The 27360-nt window shown below is 38.9% G+C and overlaps 1 protein-coding gene across 2 annotated transcripts in view; it reads right to left on the bottom strand.

Moving 5' to 3' along the window:
• Positions 1-27360, bottom strand: part of EXOC4 (exocyst complex component 4) — an 811011-nt gene that overhangs the window by 397558 nt on the left and 386093 nt on the right. The gene's annotated exons all lie outside the window — the stretch shown is intronic.

Below are 27360 nucleotides of genomic sequence, written 5' to 3'. Positions count from 1 at the left end.
CTCACAAAAAGGCCAGCTTTTCCACAGTGAATCATGCTATAAAATGTACTACCTTCTTCCAAGTTTTGGTGAAGATCCCTATAAAATTATGCAATGACCGCAGGACATCTCTTATTTACATTACAGGGTGTCTAAATCAAATAATTCTAACTGAGCTCAGTGATATGTAAAGTGAAGGTAAGTAGTTCTACTCTGGACCAACTATTTTAAGAGTCCTTTAAGGCAAATATAGATATTCCTAGACCTACTTTTAAAATTTTTACATATGCCTGTACACACAGTTTGCTGGATTCAAACAGTTTAACATTTTAAGATGCAATTAAAATACTTATGTTAAATAAATTCCAGTATCCAACAGTTTTAAGCCACATTTTGTGGCAACTGATTAATAACTAGTTAAGTTAAAATAATGAACAACTGCTTGAATATACTTTAAGGCCAGAATGAAAATTTTAACTAGTTTAGAGAAAGGTTAAATACTTGTATCAAAAAAGTCCTGAGCTGTGGGGAACAAAGATGCTAAGAGGCTACAGAGAGAGGGGCAAATGCCAATATAAAAATTTAGAACTCAAAATACTATATATGGAATGAAAAGGACACTAGAGAAATCCAGTTGTTAAACACAGTACCATTCCAAAACAAAACTATTCTGTGCTTAGAGATTTATCAAAGATGGAGAAGCCCAGTCAAGTCTCAGTTTGAGCTAGCTGACTAGATGGAAATCATACTCTGCTGGCAGTACATAGCTGCATGCACTAATTAGATCAAGTAAATGCCACAATCACTGATATATATGCTCCACACATAGTGCCTATTGATGGGATCAGCCTAGAGACTGTGTGACTCCACCCTATCATTGGACCAAAGGTAAACAACAACTATCCAGTGACAGCCAATTCAAAGGCTGGCTAGAAGCCAAACTCAAATTCCTATTCCCAGTAAGAAATTTAAATAAAGTAGTTAGACAAAAAAAGAAAAAGCAACTAAAGGATTATTATGTAGAGAAATGCTGGCAATGTCATGATGTGTAAGTTGAATTTTTAAAACTACAAGGAGGAAAAAGTTAGCTGAGTCATTTATAGGAAGACAGTATTTGTGGGCTGGTGAGTGGCCAGGTTCTGCTGTCTCTTTCTGCTCAGCTTTACAATGTTTACTATCATTCCTGTTGTCCCTGCATTTTTAATAACTCTCAAGTATATCACATAACATGCCATAACACCTGGAATAATTTGAATGAGTTTCTATTCTTTACAAAGAAAAGATCCAACTGAGAGACTGAGCAAAAGGTTTCCCAATGAATTGAAAAACTGAGTTAAATCTCTAAGTCAGCTGTGAGAAAAACTCGCTTGTCCTTATCCAGTTGACCAGATTACTACTGGAGAGAAGAATAAAGTTGACAGTAATGCCCTCACAAGCAGCATTCTTAGCAATTTTATGACTAGTAATTTCTTCACTTCCCACCTATCTCCCACGTGCAATGCGAGAGATCTGAGTTCAATCCCTGGGTTGGGAAGATCCCCTGGAGAAGGGAACAGCTACCTACTTCAGTATTCTGGCCTGGAGAATTCCATAGACTGTACAGTCCATGGGATCGCAAAGAATTGGACACGACTGAGCGACTTTCACACTCACCTATTTCTCACCAGTCTCTCATCCCCAGTCCCATCCCCACTCTTTTCTACTCAGACTCACCAGACTTCGTTTACGGCTGGGAAATCACAGTTGATTGCAGGTGTTTGAGAGGTGAAATATAGTCATCTTCAGCAAAATGTAGCAGACTATTTGTTAATATATATATTCAGAAAATTTTAAGAATATAAATATTTTTCAATGGTATTACTAAGGATATAAAAGCTCACATCTCTACCTTACTCATTTACAGGTGTTTGCAGGTGTTTGAGAAGTGAAATATAGTCATCTTCAGCAAAATGTAGCAGACTATTAGTTACTATAGATATTCAGAAAATTTTAAGAATATAAATATTTTTCAATGGTATTACTAAGGATATAAAAGCTCACTTCTACCTTATTCATTTACAACCAAGATATTTAATTTCTCACAATTCCAAGACTTGGGCCATAATGTTCCATATCTACCATTTCACTTCCTCCCCTCCACCTACCCCTTCTCCTAAGGCTTAAAATCTCCCAATCAAGTAGAACTGATCTTATGCCCCATAGGCTTTCATCTTTTTCCTATGTGATACACCATTCACTTAAACCAAAAGGTACACAGGATTTGCTTAATCTCCACTCTCCAAATCCTTTCAGATTAAATATGTGCTTCCTTCAAGGAGATGTCACAAAGCTTCCTATTACTACCATTCAGTAAATCCTCACACTTTTGGTCAAATTTTTATTATAAAATATTCAGGGGTGTAAATAAGTGTAAAAAATAATGCATATTCATATAGTTGCTACCCAGCTTAAGAAATAAAACACTACAGAGTGAAAGTGTTGAGTGCGATTACATTCCTTTTCCTTTTCTACTCCCACCTCTAGAAGTAACCATTATACAGACTTTATCATTCAAAATACATCTTTGTATTTTCACATGTATGTGTTGCTAAAAAGCACACATGAAGACATATCCACTTGTATAGTTTCTCATATTTTAAAATTTTATATAAATGCCATCACATCATATTCTTTGCCATACATTATGCTTGGGAGACTGATTCACCTTGATATACACAGCTCCCGTTCAACTCCTTCTTACTGCTGGATGGTATAGGTAGCTTTTTACTGTTGTCACATGTCAATCCTTCTACCAATGAAAAATCAAGATATCTCCAGTTTATTTCTGCTATACCAACTAATGTAAGTTGTAGTCCACTGCTAAGTAACATATCTTTTCTATCTGCTTTTAGTATCTTATCTTTGACTTTGGTCTTCTACACTTTTACTTTGCTGCATGAGACATGAGTTTCTTCTATCTTTCCTACTTTGAATTCATTATATTTCTGGGATCCAATGATGTATGTCATTGATCAATTCTGGAAATTTCTAAACTTCTATTTCCTTAGATATTGCTTTTCCCCCCTCATTTTTCCATTACTTTCATTTGAAATTTCTGACAGATATATGCTAGAACTTCTCATCTTGTCTGTTCCATTTACCCACTGCTAAGTAAGAAACCGTATCAAACGTCAGTAGTCGCCACCACTGTGAGGTTAAAGCACTCACAGAGCAGAGCTGTGCTTGTTCCAGGGTGTCTGGTACCTCAGCCTGAAACAGTCAAACAACAAAGTGACCCAAAGAGTTGCGACTGGGCTCTATATGATTTGGGATTCTTCAAACCACTTCAGCCACAGGTGAGCTGGATGTGTTTCCTGCCAGCTCAGGGTCCCAAGAACAATAATTTCCACAAACAGTTCAGTTCAGTTCAGTCACTCCGACTCTTTGTGACCCCATGGACTGCAGCACGCCAGGCCTCCTTGTCCATCACCAACTGCCGGAATTTACCCAAACTCATGTCCATTGAGTCAGTGATGCCATCCAGCCATCTCATCCTCTGTCATCCATTTCACCTCCTGCCTTCAACCTTTCCCAGCATCAGGGTCTTTTCAAATGAGTCAGCTCTTCGCATCAGGTGGCCAAAATGTTGGAGTTTCAGCTTCAATATCAGTCCTTCCAATGAAGTCAGGAATGATTTTCTTTAGGATGGACTGGTTGGATCTCCTTGCAGTCCAAGGGACTCTCAAGAGTCTTCTCCAACACCACAGTTCAAAAGCATCAATTCTTCAGCGCTCAGCTTTCTTTATAGTCCAACTCTCACATCCATACATTCTGCTGCTGCTGCCAAGTCGCTTCAGTCGTGTCCGACTCTGTGTGACCCCACAGACAGCAGCCCACTAGGCTCCGCCGTCCCTGGGATTCTCCAGGCAAGAACACTGGAGTGGGTTGCCATTTCCTTCTCCAATGCATGAAAGTGCAAAGTGAAAGTGAAGTTGCTCAGTTGTGTCCGCCTCTTCGCGACCCCATGGACTGCAGTCTACCAAGGCTCCTCCGTCCATGGGATTTTCCAGGCAAAAGTACTGGCGTGGGTTGCCATTGCCTTCTCCGCATCCATATATGACTACTGGAAAAACCATAGCCTTGACCAGACAGATCTTTGTTGGCAAAGTAAGGTCTCTACTTTTCAATATGCTGTCTAGGTTGGTCATAACTTTCCTTCCAAGGAGTAAGCGTTTTTTAATTTCATGGCCGCAGTCAAGGTAGAAGCTATATAGTCTTTTAGGATTTAGACTCTGAAATTATATAATAGGATTTATGCTACATACCCAGTTCAAATAGTCACAAGCCTACCCAGTTTCAAGGGCATGGACTTCAAGATAGGAAGAGCATCAAAAAATCTGTGGTCCTTTGTTTGATAAAAGGGCCACAGCATTCTATATATTTTAACTTTCTTTTCTATTTTCTAAATCTTTTGTCTTTATACACTGCAGTTTAAGTAATTTCTTTGGATGTTTTAAATAGTTTGCTAATTTTCTCTGGAGTGTGTCTAATCTAATGTATAAACCATAAATTAAATCCTTAATGCAAAGATTAAAATGTATGAAACCTATTTGGTTCTTTGTTAAGACTGCCTAGTCTTTTTGTTTTGAGAGCATCTTGTTCTTTTATCATGTTTTTGATGCAAATTTTATTTTTTAACAGTTTGTAATGTACCTTTTTTATATTCTACAATTCGTAATTCCATTTCTGAAGTTATTGGGAACTAATTCAACTCATTATGACCTCTGCTTGACTCCAGCTCTCGGTTGCCTATCATGTGGGGTTGTGAATTCATGTATTAAAAAGTTTAAACATGAGAAGAATCAAGGCCTAAAATAGGCCTATTCCTGTAGAGAAGAATTGTTTTGCTCTTCCAGGACAAGTTTTTTGGTCATCTCTCTTTGCTGACGAGCATGTTTTTTCTATTTTACCCTTGCACTGAAAATGTAACCCATCAAAAATTCTAGGCTTTACATGTTGGTTCTAATTCTATATTCACTCTTGCATAGGCCCAAGGCCCTGTCTCCAGCAGTGATGCAGCTGTTAAAACTGAAGCCTCTTGGTTAGTGAGTCTGACAGATACCCCCAAGGCAGCGGCAATATCAGTATCAGCTTGCTGCTCCGAGTTTTCCTTTTCTCTTTATTTTCACTCCCAAGGGACCTCTTACTCTCTAACAAGGTCAGCAATACATTTAAAAGAAAGTTTATTACACTATATGCAGTTTTTCTAACTGCTTTATACTGGCAAATTTTCCAGACTTTTTAGCTTCCCCCCTTTCCAGAAACCCAAGCCCCTTCATTTCATTTTTATGTGGTCATTTCCAATAGGTTTTCCTCCCCATTTCCTTTGACCTAGAACCTATAGACTTGTCATATATTATGCAAGATCTTTTTACATCATCAAATCCAATTATTACAAAGGTGACATAATTGGGCATTTTTAAAATTACCAGTTCTTAAATTGAAAATCAAAAATATGGTGATTTTGTATTAAAATGATTTGTCTTTAAAAGCATATTGTATAGAATGGATAAAGAACAAGGCCTTGTGTACAGCACAGGGAACTATATTCAATAATCTGTGACAAAACATTATGAAAGGAATGTAAAAAAGAATTTATATATATGTGTGTGTGTGTAACTGAGTTACTTTACTGTACAGCAGAAATTGACACAAGATTGTGTAATTTTACAGAAATTTACACAAGACTGTAAATCAACTATACTTCAATTTAAAAGAAGTATATCAAGTTTACATTAAGTATGGTTACACTGTAATTTTGAATCATTTATAAAGTTACAAGAGTACATTAAAACTCAAAGCATAATGTTTTCTGGCATTTAAAATAAATTTTATATTAATGAATTTAAATTTAATACATCATCATGAAACATGAATATCTTATCTTTCACTTGTAAATCACTATTTCGATGTTTACATGTAATCATGTCAAAAAGCAGAAGGATGATATGACACTAAGAGATACTTTTTCTGAGCTACATCTAATGCTTTGTAAGTTCTTCAGATGTGTGCTAAGTAGCATGCACTAAGTTAAAGTTTATTAAAGCAACTAATTGGATAAACCTGATGTGTTATACTGGCAGAGTAATACAACTTTAAAATACCAAGTGTGATTTTTTGACTTTCTAAAGTCTAGGTCAAGGACACCTTGCTGCTGCTGCTGCTGCTAAGTCACGTCAGTCATGTCCGACTCTGTGCGACCCCACAGACGGCAGCCCACCAGGCTCCGCCATCCCTGGGATTCTCCAGGCAAGGACACTGGAGTGGGTTGCCATTTCCTCCTCCAATGCATAAAAGTGAAAAGGGAAGGTGAAGTCGCTCAGTCTTGTCTGACTCTTAGCGACCCCATGGACTGCAGCCTACCAGGCTCCTCCATCCATGGGATTTTCCAGGCAAGAGTACTGGAGTGGGTTGCCAGTGCCTTCTCCGAGGACACCTTGCTATACATGTATAAACAAACTGGTGATCATTTGCTTAATATGCTACATTTTAATAAAAAGGGGGAAATTTCCATTTTTTAGGGTTTTATTTTACATCCTTAGATGTATTGGTAAAATATTCACTAACTTGTCATATCTTGATGTCAATTTTACCTATTTTTCTTTCCATATGAAAAAAGTGTCATTCAAGTAATAACTATTTTAACAAAACTGGCAAAGTTGCTTTCCTTGGTTCAAAATTACCAAAAAATCTCATGTGAATTCCCTTGAAGTTGGATAAACAGACATGATGTTGTAGAGATCACAAAACTATACTAAGAGTAGGGCTTTTACATAAGGATTTTGCTGGAAATTATTATTACTATTTTTTTTTTTTTTACAAATTCTAACCTTAAACAATAATTAATGATCAGTGAAAGAATAATAATCACCATTATTTGAATCAAAACAACGGCTAGATGAGCAAAATGTAAATTACTTTCTTCAACTGCCAGTCTCTAAACAGTTTAAAACACATGTGAGACTGTGAGCCCTAACACATGAACCAATCATGCACGTGAAATCAGCACACTGTGAGTAAAATGAACAAGTCAGATGTAGAATAGGCTGCAAACCTGATACTGATCAATTACGCCCCAAGCAGAGCAATCAAGGAGTGCCATCTTTGAAAGTAAGCCTGTTGACCTGAAAGGATGCAAAACAACACTCATGGTGATTTTACTCCTCCTAATCTGTCTGGTAACACTAACAAAACGTGTCAGCTGGAATGAGCCATGTCATATAAACACAGGGAAGAAGAAGTGAGGGCCCATAAAGACAGGTGGAAAAGAAGCGGAGACATGACAATGAAAAGTCACAGCGCTCAGAAAAGCAAGGGGTGAAGTGCGGTCTTTCAAGGGGCTATCATACTTATCCCCCCATTCATAGAATGACAGTCTCTGCAAGATCAGAACACCAACTCATTTAAAGAAAAGGTTTTCATAGTCTCAGCACAGAGGGGAAATCCATACAGGCTTTTACCATCTGGGGTCCGACTCCTTCGAAAGCATGTATTGGTGCTTGAGAAAATAACAGTGTGCTCCAGGCCCCACAGGTGCAGCTCTGAATCATTTTTGACTGAGAGCTTCAGACTCTACATGGTGGTATAAAAGGGTCTGATCATAAACACTACTTTACACCTACCACAAAACTAAAAGAATCCGCCTGCCAATTAGGAGACTTGGGTTTGATCCCTGAGTTGGGAAGACCCCCTGGAAAAGGAAATGGCAACTCACTCCAGTATCCTTGCCTGGGAAATTCCATGGACAGAGGAGCCTGGTGGGCTAATGTCCATGGAGCCACAAAAGAGTTGAACACAATGTAGTGCCTAAGCAACAAGACTAGTGGTCAATGAAATGATAAAGTGTGCATGAGAAAGGTGGCTTAGGAAATTGTTCAGGGTACGTTCCTGTTCCACAGTGCCAACCCACGGCTACCAGGGTGCTACTTTAATAAACATTACGGTATGAACCTAGTAGTCTATGAATTCTCAGAAGTAAGGAAAATGGTTGGTTTATGTATTCTAAGACTTTGGCTTAACCTCTGTGCCTCAATTCCTTTTATCTACAAAATAAGGACAGTGACAGTGCCTGCCTCATAGATCATAAGTTAGTTGTAAGGATTAAATAAATGAATATATGTAAAATGATTTTAAAAAGTGCTAGATTTATACCAGTCCAAAGTTGTTGGCTATTCCAATGACATTATCTTTTCCATTAACACTGATTTCCATACATTTATCCAACTTGTCAGTTTTCATATTTTTATGAGCTTCCATCTCAACCATTTGAGCACAACATTCCTCACAGACAGTAAATGGAAAATGTGTTACATGTGTATATCTAACAACAAACAACAGAATAAAGGCAAAGTATAATAGCAGGTCTGTCAGAACAAAAATTCCAATGAATATTAATTACTCTAAAATGCTACTGAAAGAAATTGTCAAAATTTAATCAGATTAATAAAATTTTTAATTATACAGATGACATAGATTTTTCTCTATTATATACAAGTTAATTCAGTACCCAGCAAATCCCTTCTCCTGAATAAAGTTATTAACACACCTGGCATGACACCTCCTACTATACTAGACCTTTCTTCAGCATTTTATTTGGAAATAAGTGTACAACTTAGAGAAGAGTTGTAAATACAAATAAAAGAGTATTCCTATATTCAGACTATATATACAGAGTATATTCCTATATACTCATATTTAACCATTGTGCAATTGCCAAAACTAAAAAGCCCACATTGGTATACTACTACAAACTCTAGACTTTATTTTGATTTCCCCTGTTTCTCCACAAATGTTCTCCCCCTGTTTAAGGGTCTAATCCTTCATATTTCATTGAATTTAGTTGTCATGTCTTTAGTTTCCTCTAATCTATGACAGTTCCTTGGTCTTTGTCTTTCATGATTTCAAACCTTTTGTAGTGTGCTCACTAGTTATTTAGTTTCTTTGATATTTTCCCAGGATTGGACTGTGGTTATAGATTTTCCGGGAGGACACCACAGAGATGAAGTGCTCTTTTCATCTGACCACATCAGGGGCTACATGATATCTATGCCTTATTGTGCTGTCAACACTGATCACTTGCAAGGTGGTGTCTATCAAGTTTTCTCACCTTCAAGTTATTCTTTTTCCCTTTCCAGATACTCTGGTAGGTCACCATGTCCAGTACACACTCCAGGGAAAGGGAATTGACTTTGGCTCCTACTGAAGGGAAGAGTGTCAAAGAATTTGTGGATTTATGTTAAAACTGGTACTGGAGAACAGGGAACAAGAGGATGGTCATGTCCCAGGTGTTTGGCAAGTTCCTGGGACAGGCTGCCAAGCGAGGGTCCTTGCCTGGGAAGCCCATGGCCAGAGGAGCCTGGCAGGGCTACCGTTATACAGGAGAGAATTCAAGAATTCTTTGCCACAGCAAAGCAAAAGCAGGTTTATTTAGAGAGATACATATCCCATAGGCAGAATTCTGTTATCTCAGAAAGTGAGAGGGACCTCAAAAATGGGGTGGTTAGTTTTTATGGGCTGGGTAAAACTATAGGCTAATGTGTGGGAGAATTATTCAACTATTTTGGGGAAGGGTTAGCGATTTCCAAGAATTGGACCATGATCCACTTTTTGACCTTTTATGATTGGCCTCAGAACGGTCATGGCATCCATGGGAGTGTCATTTAGTATATGCTAATGTATTATGATGAACATATAATGAGGCTCAATGTTAAAGTCAAATCTTTCACCATCTTGGGCCTAATGCATTCTAACTACTTTTTGTCCTAAAAACAAATAGCAACAGGTTTTTCTCAACAGCTGTGTCATTCTTTAAGGGTGATGCCCTGCCCTCTTCCCTCTGGGCTCAAAACCACCACAGAAATAAATAAATACTTCAGGAGAGATATTTCAAAGCTATATAAATAACCTGTGTCTGTAATTTAAGGGTTTTCCAAAGCCAGTTTTACATATATCACTTTCTTTGACTTTTACAAGAATTCCTGACCTTATGAATACATATACAGAGCCTGAAAAAAATGAAGTCAGCTCACTATAAGAAAAGGGTAAATTCCCAAGTTCATGATAAGATTCCATTATAAGGCAGTGCTAATTCTGTTGTTCAGTACCAGCACTGGAAGATTTCAACAGCCAAACAGCAAACTGGGGGAAAAATTAAGCACACCCACTCATTGGGATTAATTCCTTTTCCTGCAGACTAATCTTGAATAGAAAGTAAAGAGGGCTAGGCTAGGAGACAAACATTTCATACTCCAGCTGTCTGTGCACAAAAATCACCATTCCCCTTCTAAGTTGAGAGTATTGTTTACCAACCTAAGAATGTCTACTTGATTCTCTTTTCCAAAAAAATAAGACTCTGGAGCTTCCACCCCTGGAAGATCACCTGGAGAAGGGAATGGCTACCCACTCCAGTACTGCTGCCTGGAGAATTCCATGCACAGAGGAGCCTGGTGAGCCACAGTCCATGAGGCTGCAGAGAGCTGGCCGTGACTGAGCGACACAGACTCTGAACAACTGAATCAGTTCTTCTCAGATATCTGAATCCCAATGCAGGATGTAGTGTTGACCGAAGACTAAGAGTTTCAGATAAACCTATTTTCCAACTATTGAATCAAATTTTACTCATTCTTTCTTAACAATTTTAGTAAATATCTTTAGTTACTACCATTCATATCTGAAAGTTTGTAACACTGAAATTCTATAGAACAAAAAAAAACCTAGATATACTAGTTTACATAGATTTAGTTAATATTTATAAAGCATTTTTATATATAATTCCTCATTCCATCCTTTCAACCATCTTATGAGATAAAGGGGGAAAAAATGACCTTAATTCCATTTTACAGATGATGCTTCTAAGGTTTTAAGGTGTTTACTGCTAGTATTAGTAAATGTTATCTACTTGAATAGATAGAACAATGCTATCTACATGAAAATAGATAGAACTATGCTGTAATTCTACATTTGAGTTACACTGATGGATATTCACTCTTTTATATATGAATTTGCCTTAGCATAGCTGGATGCCTCAGATCATTTCTTTTAGACAAAATGGATATTATGTCAGAGCTTGTGACACTTTGTGAAATCACACTTTTTTTTCCCCAAATCGTAGAACATATGTTCATATGACAAAAACACAAAATACAGAAAAAAAAATAAAATGAAGAAAATAAAAATAATACCCAGGGATAAATATATTTGCTATTTATTATATTACCTCCTAGTAACATTTCACATTATTAAGATCAAACTGCATCTCTAATCACAAATTCAGGTGAAACACATATACTTTTCTCTAGTAAAGATTCTTCATGGACATTTCTTAGCACTTACCACTAATAAAATAGTAAAAAGCTATATGATGCTTATCTGCTAGTCACAGTTCTAAGTTCTTCCCATATATGAACATATGTAGTCTTCATCTCAGCCCTATGAGCCAATTTTAAAGAATAGAAAATTGATTCCATAGCCATATAATAGAACACTAACTGAAAATACCACAATTTACTGTCTTCCCACTATTCCTTGATGCTCAGGTTGTTCACAATTAATAAAACATGGTTAATGTTAAGTTCTGACATGACATGTATTATTAACATAAATGTATTCTGCTTGGCCTGGAACTGTGGATTAAGTATACTATGACGTGAAACATAGTTTTTATTAGACTGTTGTGTAAGTGGTACCAAAATAAAAGGGTAATAAAAAGCAAGGCACCTTTTGTAGGCTGCCTATAACACTGATTTTAAGCCTCATGGCCAGAAACCCACTGAATGACATTCTTGTCTGAAGAAAAGTCATTACTGTTGGACGTCACCTTCTCCCCGTGATCATAGTATCTGGTGGTATGGTTTAGGGAAAGGAAATTGCAGCATGGTAAAGCAAAATTACTCATATATGACCAGTCAATAAACAGCCAGCTGGATCAGAAAAAATCTGCTGGGTGAACTATTTTGTTCTGGCAGACCACATTGCCTTTCTATCTTAAAACTAAAGAAAACCTTCTAGAGTCTTTCAGAAATGCGGAAGGACCTAAGTCCATATACTAACAATACTGAATGTAAGCGAAGACCCAGTAAATGGGCATGCTTGCCTTGCTACTGCCAGTCTGAAATTGTTTACAGGAATAAGCAGTTGTCCTATTTTGTCATAAACACAGATTCCCCCCCCCCCCCGCCCCCGCTACTACAGATACAGAGAGAACATTTCCTTTTAACTGGAAGAAAAAAAAAAAGTTCCCTTTCAAAGCAAGTTTCCATCATTCAAAAAGATATCTGAAGCTGAAATGCCCTTTACCTGCTTTATTTACATGAGAAACAGGGCAGAAAGAGACTTGAAGCTCTCCACCATCTAATTTCTCTAAGCTACAGCCATTGATTCTTTGTAAGTTTATTTATTCAAAACAACAGCACAAACAATTCTTTTTTCTTGGGTCAGCAGCTTACTGAATTAACATCAATCATCAAAGGAGACGGGTCTGAAAGGAAGATGGAAGCCCATTTTCTCAGAGATTGATTTTTTTTTTTTAAAGCCAAAACACACAGGCATAAGCAGGAGGCTATTTACCATTGAAAAGGTTCAACTTGAAAGTCACAGCTGAAAACTGGGCACTCACAGGACTGCCCTGGTTCCTTGAAATCCAAAAGAATTTTTTTTACTCACGTATTTCTTTATGATGGCCTGTGAGAGTTTGATTACTTCACTATTTAAAGCCCACCTGAACAACTCAAAACACAGGGAGGGGAGGTTCTGAAGGAGAGGGAAGTGGATCAATGCTGGTGTTTATTATAATGATTTCCTAATGGCTTTCTCTGCTCTCTTTACTTACTTTGATGTATTTAAAGTGGGAAAAGTTCATCAAAGACCTCTTTGATTAGAAGCTAAATGTATTTAAATAACTATCGTTGGCATGTTTTAGAGGTGATTTGCTCCATAGGTCCTGGCAAAAATTCTTCTTTAAAAGCCTTGATTTGCCTCTTGCTAGGAATTCTACTCAATTACTTTTCTTTGTAAGGTGGGGGTCGAGAGTTCTGGCTTGAAAATGAAGTCAGAAGGGTCAGTATTCCTGAGACTAAGAACTGCAAAAAGTAATTGGTTTATATCCATTTTACACCCTGCCGTGTCAGGGGAATGTGCTTGCTTCCTATAGCTTTTCTGGAGATTTATGTAAGGTGAGGAATGCATTAGACCAAGCATGTATAAACTATAGGCCTATTTCAGTAGAATGTGCTATACTCTTTGTTTTAGGTAATTTTAAACATTTGCCATCAATTTTAGGAGGGAGTGTGAGATTTTAAGTCTAGGACACAAGTAAATAAAGATGAAAGAATGGTCCAATATGCCTGGGTTGGCTGACAGAAAGGACCCTGTGTTATCACTATTTCCTCTCAAATTGAGACAAAATTTATTTCAGTTAATAATATGATATCAAAGCCATCAATCACCTTCTTGTCTGAGAATGAAGTGGGAACATCCATTTGCTCTCCCAATGTAAAACAAAGATTTTTAGCCTCAGATTCACAGAGATTATGCTCAAAAATAAAGGGAGAAAATAAATCCATCCATTAAATTAAATCAGTATGAAAGACTTTTACCTAATTTAAAAACAAAAAAACACAACAACAACCCACTACTTATCAATAAGATATGGTTTGCTAACCATTTTAAATTTTCTTTTTAGTCACACAGTTAGATCGTAGAGAGATTAGGAGACTAATGTTATCTATGGCTATTTTGAGTAATCTTTCAGTATCAACATTCTACGTTGCTGATGTTCTGTGCTGAGAAAATGCAAAATGTAGGAGAAAATAAATGCCTGCCACAAAGAACGACTGGCAATTTCCACTGATTATAAAGCCATATAGTTAATATAGTGTCTATACCATTCAATGAGGATTAGGTGAAACTCAAGTAAAGCTAAAAATACTCCCCAGGGCCAGCTCTCTGGGCATGATTACAAAGCCTCAGTAGCAGTGCTGTGAACATCAAGCTGAAGGCTCTGCTCTGAGTGGCTGTGTGGTGGCCATCCACAGTGAGAAGGCTCAGAGGCCTTCAGAGATGGGAAAAGGGATATATTAGATCACAATCAATTATGAGAAAAAGTGAAAAAGTGAATGTCATTCAGTCATGTCTGACTCTGTGACCCCATGGACTATATAATCCAGGGAATTCTCCAGGCCAGAATACTGGAGTGGGTAGCCTTTCCCTTCCCCAGGGGATCTTCCCAACCCAGGGATCGAACCCAGGTCTCCCACATTGCTGGTGGATTCTTTACCAGCTGACCCACAAGAGAAGCCCAAATATGAGAAGGGGAACTTAAAGACTTATCACATGCTTATCAAAATGCTTTGAGACTGTTTAAAAGCATGATTTGCAACAAAGGTAGCACAAGGAAGGAAACTGAAAGTCACTCAGCTGTGTCCAACTCTTTGGGACCCCGTGGACTATACAGTCCATGGAATTCTCCAGGCCAGAATACTGGAGTGGGTAGCCTTTCCCTTCTCCAGGGGATCTTCCCAACCCAGGGATCGAACCCAGGTCTCCTGCATTCCAGGACTGCATTCTTTACCAGCTGAGCCACAAGGGAAGCCCTAAGGAAAGAAAAGGCTTTGTAAATTCTGAAAAAAGAATGCACCTAAGTGGCACATTCCCCTGTGGAATGACTGTCTGTCTTCAAAAGAACAACATGTGAGAGAAGCATCAGACTTTCAGGGACATTCAAACATGTCCTGCTTGTCCAAGGATGGGAGCATTAGAAAAAAATACTCCAAGCCGAAGTTATTGACGTGTAATACATATTTCTTATGTAATACATAAGAAATACTAAGATTGGTTTGAACACATCAAGAATAACAAGACAAATATAAAAATAGAATATCTAAGTGAAAGAAGTAAGATCAACCAAGCAGAAAGAGAGGGTAGACGTTATCAAGAGCTGGTCTGGTGATGCAATGTGGAAATTTTAAAGGGATAAAAAAAACAAAAGGAGAATGAGACCAGGTGTGCGATGACATTTATGACCTCCAAAAATTTTTTTTCTTTGAAAATAAACATAACCTTGAAAAATCAGTTACTTTAATAAAGGGGTCAGCATGAGGGAAACAGTTGGGAGTAAATTGCATTAAATTATTTCCCTGTGAGTGAACACACAGTGTAATAAGCTGTGAAGAGTGTAATTCTGTACTTACATCGTGTTTTGCACGCAAAGTGGGAAATTGAGAATCACTGAACCTTGCTTAAGTTCTTATCCAAATGAGTGTTTCAATTAGTTAACTAAGATTCCATCTAGTTTTAGAACTGGAGTTAGTATGTGGAAAAAAGTGGTCCATCTACAGTGGTACAAAATGGCCCAGCAAATTTGTTATACATGGGATTAAATCTAGCCAAAGAAGGCTATTTGTGTTTATATAGCAATATTACTTAGGTAAGATCTTCGAGATTACTCCACATATACAGAACAGCTTTACTGAGGCATAATTTCCACACCATTAACCTCACCTTTTTTTAAAGTTTATTCTTAACTTGAACAAAACAGGAGAAAACAGAGCCTTATTAAAAAATAGTCAGTGGAAGTTTAAGAGCACAATTATGGTGATGCATTTTAAGCCTGATATACTGTTGAACACATAACAGGACATTAAGTAAACATTCAAATTTACTAAGTGATGAAGGCCCTCTAAGAAATATCTACCAATGAAAGAAATAAACAAAATATCAAATCTTTAAGTTAAAGCTAACAAGAAAAAAAAAAAAGAATTCTATTTTGATGCTATTCAGCAGAAAGGGAAGGATTTCAGAGTGACTATTTCCTGAGCAGCTTTGGAGTGGGGAAAAGGGATGGAGCTTTCATTTACCTTTGTAACGATCAAGGCACCGAGCCCAGTTTTTTGCACACAGTGATGACTTAAATATTTGCTAAATTAAATGGAAGAATAAAGGAAGCTGGAATGTAGAAAGAAAGCAAAATGTAACATGAACAAAGCAAACTTTCAAACACAAGCCTGAAATTCCAGATTGAAGCTCTGGAATTTCACTCTCATGGTTGACAACTTGGATGACATTTTTTTTTTTAATTGCCTGCAATACATTTGACATCTGAGATCTGACAATTTCTACTACATATCCCTTGTGCGAAGATGGAGCTGACAAAGATGGAAGTGTCTAAGGATGAAATCATGGAACAAATCTAGCGCAGTAAATCACCTGGACAGGGTACTCTGATCCATGGATTTGGTAGAATCCATGTGCAGTGACAGAGACATGGGGATTTGTCACCTGTCCCTATAAAACAGCGGCACATCTTAGCTGTAACAAAGATGTCGATAAGAATCTTGTAATTCTTTTTATCTAGAATTTAAAACTAAGGAATAAAGGAAACATTAGGAACCACCAAACTAATTAGTTTTATGTCATGCATAGGAAATAAGGAGTTCAAATAAAACAGGATAATATTCTATAAGGAAAAGCAAGCACAGAGCCTGCAGTGTGGTGCTGGAGAAGATTCTTGAGAGTCCCTTGGACAGCAAGAAGATCAAACCAGTCAATCCTAAAGGAAATCAACCCTGAATATTTACTGGAAAGACTGACACTGAAGCTGAAGCTCTAATACTTTGGCCACCTGATGCAAAGAACTGACTCAATGGAAAAGACCCTGATGCTGGGAAAGACTGAAAGCAAGAGGAGAAGGGGGAGACAGAGAATGAGATGGTTGGATGGCATCAATGACTCAACAGACATGAGTTTGAGGAAACTCAGGGAGATAGTCCAGTTGTTAAAGAATCTGCCTGCAATGCATAAGACCCCGGTTCAATTCCTGGGTCAGGAAGATCCACTGGAGAAGGGATAGGCTACCCACTCCAGTATTCTTGGGCTTCCCTGGTGGCTCAGCTGGTAAAGAATCTGCCTCCAATGTGGGAGACCTGGGTTTGATCCCTGGGTTGGGAAGATTCCCTGGAGAAGGGAAAGGCTACCCACTCCAGTATTCTGGCCTGGAGAATTCCCTGGACTGTATAGTCCATGGGGTTGCAAAGAGTCAGACATGACTGAGCGACTTTCACTTCACTTCACCTCAGGGAGATAGTGATGGGCAGAGAAGCTTGGCATACTGTAGTTCACGGGGTCGCAAAGAGTCAGACATGACTTAATGACTAAACAACAACAATACAAATATTATCAATATAAAGAATGATTATAATACCATCAAAATAAAAGAGGCAAGAATGCTAAACCTTGGAGATTGATCATTCAATCCCATTCCCTCTGTCTCTCTGTCTCATACACATATACCATATATTTGTACTCCCAAATGACAACTGTATGTGAATTTTTGAAAAGCTTTCTATAATATACATAAGAACTTCCTATTGCATATAGAAAATCTTAATCATAGACAATCTTTTCACTAGTGAAAATTACCAGGAAAACAAGAAATAGTTCTACAGCATGTTTGTTTTAAATATCACACAGATATTTAATGTCCTATTAATTAATTACTATATTTACTTTATAAAAGAAAAGTAAGGCAACCCTGGGGGGAAAAAAAGGAGAAGGTGGTAGTTAATAAATGCCTTATGGGAAATGTATGAATCACAGAAAGCAGAGTTCTTTCCTTTCCACCTTGCCGAGATCATATCTCATCTTGAACGCTGTATTAGTCCTGTTCCTACACATGAAAAGGGGCAATACTAAAGAAAGGCAATCCAACTGTGTAGAAGAAAGAACTGCTGAAATCAGGACTATTTAGCCTGGCCATCAAATTAATGCCTTCGAACTGTGGTGCTGGAGAAGACTCTTGAGAATCCCTTGGACAGCAAGGAAATCAAACCAGTCAATTCTAAAAGAAATCAACCCTTAAAAAAAAAAAAAAAAAAGAAAAGAAATCAACCCTGAATATTCATTGGAAGGACTGATGCTGAGGCTGAAGCTCCAATACTCTGGCCACCTGATGTGAAGAACTGACTCATTAAAAAAGACCCTGATGCTGGGAAAGATTGAAGGCAGGAAGAAAAGGGGACGACAGAGGATGAGATGGTCAGATGGCATCACTGATTCAAAGAACATGAGTGTGAGGAGACTCAGGGAGATGGTGATGGACAGGGAAGCCTGGCGTGCTGCAGTCCACGGGGTCTCAAAGAATCGGACATGACTGAGCGACTGAACAACAAGCCTGGCCATTATGCTAATGTGACTAATATATTTCATGGCTGTCACAAAAGGATTAGATCTCTTCTACAGTGCTCTCCAAAATATGTATACTAGATCTTTCACTTATTTAAAAAATAAAATTCTGAGCACATTCTAAATGTTAACATACTATGCTGTGTAAGGTGAGGTACAAGATACAAGGTAATCAGATAAGAATCCTATTCTTAAAGAGTCCAGAGTCTAGAAAGGAAATTAAGACACAGAGTTAGAGTGTGAGGCCATCTTGTATCTGGAACAATGCCTGGTATACAACGGGCGTTCAATAACTTTTTTATTTAATGAATGATTGCAACTCTCATCCCGCTGATCTTGTGACCCTCTGCTTGACTGAGTTGCATTAGTGGATCTGACTCATGTGCTTCAGTAAATCTGCAGGCTCATGGAGTAAGCAACCTTCCCAAATGCTGCTGTTCTTTATTCATGAGACAAGTACAGATAATGCACAAGGCAGAAACGATCAACTGCCAGAGAAGAGAACCAAACAGTACTATGTGAATTTAGAGGTGGAAATTAGAAGTAAAAATTACAAGAAAGCAGATTTCATCTCCATCTAATAATTGAAACTGTCCAAAACAGGAACAAATACTGCAACTCCTGGCTTCCCAAATCAAAACTGTGCTTTCTGACGGCTCTCATCAGAGGGTTATTTTACACTCTTTCCCACTCCTACCCTGTTATCGGGAAATACAGTCCAGGGCTATTTATCTTAACAGGGCCATCAGGAATACAGTCAGCTCTAAATCGAATGGCCTACAAAGTAGAATGATTTGTTCACACTAGAAGCAGACAACTAGTAAATCAGCCCTAAGAATCTTGCAGGATAAAGTCAACTCTCCTCTGGTTGAGAACCATAGGCTTACACACAGCCTGTCGTGTGTTTCTGTAATACACTGTCTGGTGGTTATGGATAACCTGGGGCTTTCTAAGGTGATTTCACATATCCTTGAAGAGAACTATGAAGACAAAAAGCCTTCATAGATTGATATGCTATTACATACATGTACAAATATACCATCCTAGTTGATGCTAAATCAATTTTTATCTACAGAGGCAACACTGGGTCATAGAGACCAATCAGTACGAACTCTCTTGACTATCATATGATAACCAAATTATGACTTTAGCAAATGGCTTTGGGTGAAGTGAGAAAATATTTTGACCCTTTTTTAGTTTAAAAAAAAATGGTAAGCTTGCAGTTGATTCCTCCATTTGGTGGTGAGTCTGTTCATCATTTGCTAATGCTGCTGCTGCTGCTAAGTCACTTCAGTCATAGAAAAACACAATCACCCAATCACTTGTTTATGACTATTACCATAAAGGTAAACCTCAGCATATTCCTCTTCCATTCATTTCTGGATAAATACACAATAAAATAAAATTTAACTGCACTGATTTTTAAAGACTGAAAAAGAAAAATTCAACATAAACAACACGGAGTATTTTGTGTTTACTGAGTGCTACCTACTCTACTTTGCAATGCCTCACTATATTCAGCATTCCTTTCTTTAAAGACGCTAAAAATTTTAAGTGATTTTCTTTCAAGAGAAAGCTCTAGCAATGTATCTTGATGTCAATAGGCATGACCAAGGAGAATCAAAGTAGAGGCACCTTCAAACCAGCAGTGAGTGACTGGAGCTAATAGTGCAATAGAAGCCTTGGCCGTGTAAACATGTTTGGGAACTCATGTTTAAAGCAGAACTATCAAGCAGGCAACCTATGAACCCAAACCACAGTGCTGATTTATTTGATATTTAACTTTTAAAAATTAGATAACAACTGATCGTGAAGATTTCACATGAAAATAAAGCTATGATGTTGTGTTTTTTTTTTTTTTCAAATTTAGTCCATCTGTCTTCACTGAAATTATATTCCACATGACAAAGATTGACTGGACCTGAGTACAGCTTGGCCCCTTAGATGGAACAAGGGTCCTCCAATTTGCCCAAGTCATTCATTTATCAATCAAGCTCCTAAAGGCATGTAAACCTGCAACCCTTTATCTCAAGAAATGAATGTCTAATAAAGGTAAATAAAAGCAAAGATACTACAAAAATAACTTGAATAATCTTGGAATAAAATCAGATACATGTTTATACACACAGTTTTGAGCACTCATGAGTTAACTCTTGATGGACTTCAACAATGAAACAGAACAGCTCTACTGACCAGTGATCATGTTGAGCGCCTGGCTTGTACATATTTCATTTATAGATAACCAACAGGGTCATCTTGAAAACCTTCAAATTAATAATACATTGATAAGGAAGGAATTATGAACTGCTTTCACCCTCCCCACAAAGTTCAACAGTTTTCTATGGAAGAAGCTGGTGGAAAACACTAAGCTAACATTTATTTAGCCCAAGAAATTAGGTATCATATGCTTTTAAGAACACTTCCTTTCTTGAATCGCTAACTTGGAATTGATATTACCTTCTGAAATGTTGCTAATATGACTGAGTCTTTTCCCTCTCCCAGTCTCATTACATTCAGATGTTCGTACTAATAAGCATAATGCTAAGCATTGTAATTCAGCCTTTATTAGATTCAGGTATATAAATGGCATCCTAGTGAGTGTGGTGAATTTTGATCATTATTTCCCCACTCAAGTTGTGTTCATCTTCCTGCTGAGAGGATGATCACTGAGTTTTACCACAAGCCCAAGGGACCCATTATTTATTATATTACATTTTATGGTGTGGAGTAAATAAATAGCATTAAAGTGCTAAATTCATTCACAGAGATGAACTGTATTCATAAACTGTAGAAATTCTTTAAATCAAGCCTAAGCTGCTAATAGGCTCTTCATAAAAATGCAGAAAACATCCACTGTAATATGGCAGCAATAAACGGAGGCAGCTGGGTTAACACACAGAAATATAAGAAGGCAAACATTGTAGGCAAGGCACATAAATGGCATATAACCAAATCACGAGGTTAAACACACGAACCTCACTGAGTAATCTGTCATTTTCATGTAACTGGATTGTGAAAATTCATACCATAATGTAATTATCATAATAGAAGAACTCAAAATCAACTAAATGTATGAATGTGTGAAGAATTCAGCACCCCTGACCCCTCCTAAGATGTCCCTTAACTACTGCTCATTTTGTCTTAATCGGCTTGTCTTCTATTAAAAGCCCATTCGGCAGGGAATATGTGTGCATTTGTCTTTTGTATTATATATAATCCACTCTCATTTCCATTGCTGATTTTCAGGGTCTCACGCAACTGCTATGAAAGATTTTCTGGCTACCAATCCTTTGGGGTTTTCTTTCCCCAACCCTCATGTGACTTCTAATCATTTACTCAAGCTACAACTCTGCATTTCTCCATTGGCAGATTTAAGCTCAGGTGGAGCTTGGGATTGACACAAATTCCTTGGATTTTACTTCAGGTCGGTGTAGATCTCCAGTGTCCAGCCCTTTACTAACCTAGCACCTGTTCCTCTTTATACAATGCAGCACCAGTACTACGCATGTGGCCATGAGCATTTTAACAATAGGAATCATGAATTTTCTGCGCCAGTCAAAACATTCATTTTGTATTATAAGGTGGTTCAATACAAAGAACAAAGAAAAATGAGTATTAACAACAAAGTATCATAATAAGTACTTAAAAACATACTTAAGAGGATTACCATATGTTTTAATCAACATATAAATGGTGCCAAGGAGAAAGATACGCCTGTCTCTTTGTTTTTGACATTTCTAAGCCAATCAGACGGAGAAGGCAATGGCACCCCACTCCAGTACTCTTGCCTGGAAAATCCCATGAATAGAGGAGCCTGGTGGGCTGCAGTCCATGGGGTCGCTAAGTGTTGGACACGACTGAGTGACTTCACTTTCACTTTTCACTTTCATGCATTGGAGAAGGAAATGGCAACCCACTCCAGTGTTCTTGCCTGGAGAATCCCAGGGACGGGGGAGCCTGGGGGGCTGCCGTCTATGGGGTCACACAGAGTCAGACACAACTGAAGCGACTTAGCAGCAGCAGCAGCAGCAAGCCAGTCAGAGATGATGGGAAGCGGTGTAACACACACAGAACGGACCAGAAGACAAAGCCAGGCACACAGAATAGAGTCAGAGGTCTGGAAGCAGCAGAGAACTTCCCAATGGAGGCCCATGAGGGCAGAGCAAGACAAAGCAATGATGTGCGTGGCTATACCAAGTGACAATCTGAGTCAGGGCACAGGAACAAGGAATGGGACTTTCAAAAACTAGGGGAGGGACTTCCCCGGTAGTCCAGTGGTTAAGGCTGTGTGCTTCCAAGCAAGGGGCATGGGTTCGAACCCTGATTAGGGAACTAAGACCTCACAGGCTGCACAGCACAGCCATAAACAAACACACACATAAATAAAATAATTGCTGGATACGTTTAAATGTTATTAAAAAAAAAAAAAAACTAAGGGACTAAATGGAGAGAAGACCAAGGGAAAAACATACACAAGAGAAAAGGCAAGAGAGACAAATCATCAGTATGCAGAGATGAGAAGAACTACAAGGGAAGCTGGGAAAAGGAAAAAAAAACAAAAACTAGATGTAGCTATCACAATAGTCAATTTAGTAAGGTATATCAATATTTCAGGGATTTGGGGTAAAATCACCTGCTTCCTCCCAGCCATACCCAGTAATTTCTTCATTTGACCACAAAAGTTGGTGTGGACTGAGTGTATACACAGCTAGAGGGAAGGCCTAGGGCCAGGCAGGTATCTGGTTCTTTCACATCAACTGCTGACAGAGGCGGTACTGATGCCGTCTCCACCCCAGCTTCTCCAAAATCACACCCCATTAGTACTAGGGAGGGTGAGATGGTGGAAAGTACCAGTGAGAAAGCAGTAATGAATACAGTTTGGGATTTCCAAAAGGTAATAATAGTTCTAAGATTTCAGTGCACTGACATTAAATTAGGGAGCATATCTCCTGAAAATAAGTTTGTAAAAGCTGACTGAGTGACCCATTCACTTGTTCCACATTCTTCATTTTGCACCTACAAGGCAGTAAGAACACTCTGGGTTTGTGGATGAGCAGTCTTTAGAGACAAGTTCAGAAGTCATTCACTACAAACAGGGGAAAAGACAGCTCAACAGCGTCTGACCGAGTGGCTCACTTCTCTCACAACACCTGCTTTGCTTGGTTTTACTGGAAACCACTTTCTCTTGGCCTTCTGCATTCTTACAATCTGCTACTTTTTAAAAACATTCTTTGACTATAGTTCTGTATCTTAACCTCTTTGCTTTGCAGGTCTTGATCCTCTGACATCTTTCCTTCTTTATCCAAGTTGCCTCCAAGCAGATTTTACCCAGTCTCATGGCCTTAAATGAAAAGTAAAATTTGCTCAGTTGTGTCCAACTCTTTGCAACCCTACGGACTGCAGCCCACCAGGCTCCTCTGTCCATGGGATTCTCCAGGCAAGAATACTGGAGTGGGTAGCCATTCCCTTCTCCAGGGGATCTTCCTGACCCAGCGATCAAACCCAAGTCTCCTACATTGCAGGTAGATTTTTTTTTACCATCTGAGCCACCAGGGAAGCCCATGGTCTTATGCAGCAAAGCAATGTTCAAGACAAATTTTTATATATTGTCTTCCATGCTGACCAATGCAGTAGCCTGGACCACCTGTGGCAGTTCAAATTTCAATTTAAATTCATTAAAATTAAGTAAAATATGAAATAAGTTCCTTGGCTTTACTGAACACATCTTAAGTGCTCAGTAAGTATCCATGGCTAGTGGCTACCATATTGGAGAGTGAAGTTATAAAACATTTCTATCACAGCAAACATGCTATTGGACAATGCTGGTCTAGCTCTAACTTTCAGACTATCCAGTCATACACTCAACTAGTTACTCAACATATTCCCTTGGTTATCTGACATCTCAAATTTAGTATTTCCAAAACTGGATTCATGATCTTACTCTCCAGCTAACTCTTCCCATAGTCTTCACTCTCTCTAGATGACCCAGAGGGATGGGATGGGAAGGGAGGTGGGAGGGAGGTTCAGGATGGGGAACACATGTACACCCATGGTGGATTCAAGTCAATGTATGGCAAAACCAATACAATGTTATAAAGTAAAATAAATTAATTAATTAATTAAAAAAAAAGAAAACACATCTTTGTTCTTCTTGTTGCTTAGGCCAAAAATTTGAGATATGCTTGACTTCTTTTTTTTCTCTCATACCCATATTTGACCCACTGGAAAATCTTCATAAGACATCCAGAATACACCCACCTCTCAACTCCCTGCTGCCAACCTAGTGCATTCAGGACATCATGTCTCACCGGAGTGATTGCAATGGCTTTCTACTCTCTGCTATGACTCTGCCCCCTACACCATATTTTTCACATGGCAGGCAAAGTAGTACTTGAGAAAGGTTAAATCAGATTACGACAGTCTTTTCTTCAAAACTTTCCAATAGCTTTCCACTTCAGGATAAAATCCAAAGTCCTGACCACCATCTCCAAGATCTGAAGAACACTGTTCCCAGCATCTCTCTGACCCCCATCTTTGACAAGGTCTCTTCCTTGCTCACTTGCCTTCAGCTATTCTGGTCTTGAGGTTTTTGTGCTTACTTTTTCCTTTGCCTGGAATGCTTTTCTCCCAGATATCTCATGGTTTGCTCCTGAATATCATTCCAGTCTTAGCTTGAACATGCTCTCTGAGCACCCTGCTTTATTTTCCTTCACAATACATACTATATTCGACGTATTTTATACTGGCTTATTGTCTGACACCTCCCATTGGAATATAAATTCCATGAGAGCAGGGACTTTATTTTTTTCCATTGCTTGTAACATAATAGGAGCTAGGTAAATTCTTCTTAAATATAAACAAAAAATTACATCATTATGATACATGCCCTAACATAGGGATGTGTAAAAAGAAAATTCCCCAGATCCATTAACTCAGTCCACCAGCTGAGATGACCTCGAACAGGCAAATACCATTCAAACACAGAGAGATTCAGCCACAAACAAACATGCAAGAGGAGCAGCCCACTATATAACGGGTTACACCTGCGGAAGGAGGGAGAATTAGGGAATCTAGGAAGGAAATTCCAGGGGTTCCTGTTCCTGACAGAGACAAAGCAGTCTTGCAAGTCGAGTGGCTCAGCAAATCCCCTCCAGCCAGGCTGTGCTGCTATTTCCCCGTCTGCTTGTTAGCGATTGACCTGGAGCACACAGTCAGAAACGGAATCAAACTCAAACCAACCAGACACTGGCTGGGCAGCCAGTAAGTGCCAGGACCTTTCCTGAAGATCATCTGAAGCTGACACTTGGAATCCCACTGCCAGCTAGTTGTTACCTGCCCCACTTTACAGGTGAGAAAACAAGTTCCGGTGATTAAAGAATCCAACTGAAGCCACGAAGCTCACAAGGCAAGAATTTCCCCCGAAACGTGACTCCACAGACCGTGGTGAATTCATACAGCCACTGAGGGCAGTGTTTCAAGTACTGATAGCAAGGTAGGAACAAACTTTTGAACCAGACACTAAGATCACAAACAAGCATCCATTTAAACCACCTACTGGCGATAGTAATGCTCATCACTAATGTGAGTGTGTGAAAGTGAAAGTTGCTCAGTTGTGTCCCACTCTCCGCGACCCCATGGGCTGTAGCCTGCTAGGCTCCTCTGTCTGTGGAATTTTCCAGGCCAGAATACTGGAGTGAGTAGCCTTTCCCTTCTCCAGGGGATCTGCCCAACCCAGGGATAGAACCCAGTTCTTCCACATTGCAGGCAGATTCTTTACATCTAAGCTACTGGGGGAACCCTAAACCAACCGAGAACCATACTTCCAAAAGTTGAGATAACTAACCTTCAGAAAATTACGAAAATTTCATCACAGACTGCAGTCTTAAATATAAAATGAGCTTCCTAATTGCTCTCCTCCTCCAATCTCATTACAAAGATAAAAAACAAAACTCCACAACCAATATGAAAATATTTCCATGTACAAACATAGTAAGAGAAAGAACATTCTTCAGAGTCCTTGTAGGTGTTTCTCAGAAACGAGAATGTCCTCTCTTGGCCTTCAAGAAGCTGCAATGAATCAAGGCACATTCACTACATTCTCCTCAGACCCCTGTGAAGAACTGGATTTTGTATCAGTCCCTCTAGCCTCCTTCTCTTTTCAAGCATCTTCTTTTACCTCAAACATACCCAATGACATGCCACTGGAAATTTCTGTATTTTAAAAATAAAAATATTTAGAAGATTCAGGGTGAAGGAATATACTTTCTTGTGTGTCCAACACCATTGGTCCATTCAATGATCATGGTTCTTGATTCAGTGTGGGGTTTATATGTTTGTTTCCTAAAATCTAATTTCCCACACCCAATTATCCAGGACTTGTCCCTGTATCGTAGATGCCGATTCATCAGAACAGCACTGAGAACTCTGCTTCTCCCTCCCACCCACACAGGCACACAGGAGCCCCGGCCCAGCCAGAAAGTGAGCACTGTTTTTCTCTCTACATCTCTTATTAACCTTTCTCCCCACCTGTGATGTGGAAATCCCCAGGCGCTGTGATGTGGAAATCCAGCCCCATTACCCACACCAGGTAATTAGGCAGTCTGGTTGCCTACACCCCCAGCTGGGGGCCACAGAAGCTTCTCTTCCTCACCCACTGCCAGAAACATCCTGTTGCATCCCCACAAACCACTGCAGACTATGTACCCAGCCGGAATAAATCGAATTTGCTCCTCACCTCTTCCCTCTAGTCATGGCCTTCGTGGGTAAGGGGGGAAATCTGTATTGACTCAGGACAGTACCAATACAGAAGAAAAAGATAAATGCTGTCTTACCCAAAGAAAAGGGTTTCACCTGACATTCCTTAATAACTAGCAAGGGCCAGAAGGAGGAGTAGGGTAAAAAGAAAGAGGCAAAAATATAGAACAATTCCTTGGTGCCTGTCAAGAAGGGTCTCACATATTCCCTCCCAAGCCCAGACCCCCACCACTACTTCAGTTTCCCACGCCTCACCCCAGAACTGCTGTCAGACCCAGGTCATACCCTACTCCTCACACCAGTGACTCCAGAAGGCTCTGCCCCAGGCCCTGGTAACAACGAGGGCATGTTGGGGATGTCGCCCTTCATCTCTAAAATATAAAAGCCGGCCTGGATGATCTACACATTTCCTTC

This window comes from Cervus canadensis, chromosome 3 (assembly GCF_019320065.1).
Source record: "Cervus canadensis isolate Bull #8, Minnesota chromosome 3, ASM1932006v1, whole genome shotgun sequence".
NCBI lineage: Eukaryota > Metazoa > Chordata > Mammalia > Artiodactyla > Cervidae > Cervus > Cervus canadensis.
This window is presented reverse-complemented; position numbering and strand designations above follow the sequence as displayed.